Consider the following 1,871-nt stretch of genomic DNA (forward strand, 5'->3'; position numbering starts at 1 on the left):
CTGGAGGTCCCTTCTTCTGATCGAATTTTGAAGGCAGCATAGATGTATCCTTCGCTGCCTTTGATATCCCACAATCCTGTGCGTTCCATTCCGTGACGGTTGAGATAAAAAAATAAAGTTGTCAGTTTGTGTTTAAATGTACGTTTCTGACTAACTTTTTGCACTTTTGATGTTATTTCTAGCGAGAAATCAGTATTATAATAATTAAATATTAATTTAGTTATCATCAAAACTAGTTCTATTTTGTTGTAGATCATTAAACCGTTACGCTGCCTCAGAAGCCTGTCCGAAATCAGTTTCATGAGGTGCCTTCGTGCAAAAACGCTGCCTGCAAAGTCATTGCTTCATAAGGCAGCGGGGCAGCAAGTCAGCTGCCTAGGCTTTCGGACGCAGCCACGGATTCGTTGTCCACATGAAAACGCAAGGGCGGCGTTTTCAGATTTATCCACTCTGGGACCCGGTTTAAAAAAATATCGGTTTCACTCTCCCAAAACGCCGGATCCGTGTGGACGAAACGCCTATACGATACAAAATGTATGCGTATACAGCTAATGATACGATGGTATGCTTATTTCACTCCTCCCCTCTCCATGTGGAAGGGGCCTAAATTACAATACATATCTTTAAAGGCTATTTTCTCAAAATGATTGTTTTGCATACAATCCTGAGCCAGGAATCTCTATATTTCAGTTGCACTTACACAGGGCCAAACACGCTGGCACAGCACTTACACGCTGGCCAAATGGGTGCCCTAAGCAGAATTGTATTGTTGTGCCCCCTCCCCAAAATATGGGAGTTAAAAAAAACACCTACTATAGGGGTCAAAATAGAACTTTAATAAAATATAAAAGTAAATAACTAAATTGTATTGTTTACAAATTACAATTGTAGCTAGACAGTCGCATATGCCTATGATTTTACTAATACAGTTGTCTGATTGATTTTATAGGCTCAAGCATTCAGAAATGACACAAAAGAAAATCAAGCAGTTTTACTTCGATAAAGCCAAGGATTCGTTTTTGTAAGGGTTGTGATGTCCACATGTTTTTGTTGAAGAAATTATAGAGGCTAGCATTTCAATCGCAAAAAGGTGGCCAAAAATATAAGATTAAGTGTGGATATTTGAATTAAATGTTTGGTCAATATTAAACAAGAATTTGATCATCCTGTAAGTGTTAAAACAGCCATTTGGTGCCCTTTGCAATAATATGTAATGTACATAAATTGTTTATTTATTATGTATTTTAACAGTGTTATTCAATGAAACCATACGATTATTATTAATTAACCAATCATTATTGCCTCATTGTTTTTATATAATGCATTTTATGGCATTTTAAAGATTGTTGATCGCTTAGGTCTGTTTTTATTACCACAAAAATATTCTCTGAATTCTTCGTAAATTATTATTTGAAGCTATTTGAAGTATCGAAACTATGGTTAATTTGTGGTTACCATTGCTACAAGAACCATGTTTTTTTTTTTCTCATGCATGTGAATTGGGTTACGCATGTGTGCATCGCGTCTTTTGCGTGAATTATTATTGAGATCATTCTGGCTCCATACTCTCACCTCATGATGGGTGGTCATGTGTGATAGTAGGCTTGTTTGAGATGCGCCTCGCCTTGTCTGAAATGTAGGCGAGAGTAGGCGGCTGCAGTGAGGGGAGGAGTGAAATAAGCCCAGTCAAGACGGACAGTTCTGACCTCTCGAAGGAAACAGATACCAACGAGATCAAAGGCAGATATCGCGTTATTCTCACTTACATGCTGTGTTGCTAATAAACACGATATAATTTCAGTTCTGTTGCTTTTATATGAAAATAAATATGATGAACAAGACACTCAAAGTGCTTGCTATTTAATTCCATA

At 37.3% G+C, this 1,871-nt stretch overlaps 1 protein-coding gene across 2 annotated transcripts in view; it reads right to left on the reverse strand.

Moving 5' to 3' along the window:
• Positions 1-1,871, reverse strand: part of LOC107737413 (vitamin K-dependent protein C-like) — a 27,874-nt gene that overhangs the window by 4,543 nt on the left and 21,460 nt on the right. The gene's annotated exons all lie outside the window — the stretch shown is intronic.

The sequence above is a fragment of the Sinocyclocheilus rhinocerous genome, unplaced genomic scaffold (genome assembly GCF_001515625.1).
Source record: "Sinocyclocheilus rhinocerous isolate Xijiao unplaced genomic scaffold, SAMN03320098_v1.1 scaffold734, whole genome shotgun sequence".
NCBI classification, from domain to species: Eukaryota; Metazoa; Chordata; class Actinopteri; order Cypriniformes; family Cyprinidae; genus Sinocyclocheilus; species Sinocyclocheilus rhinocerous.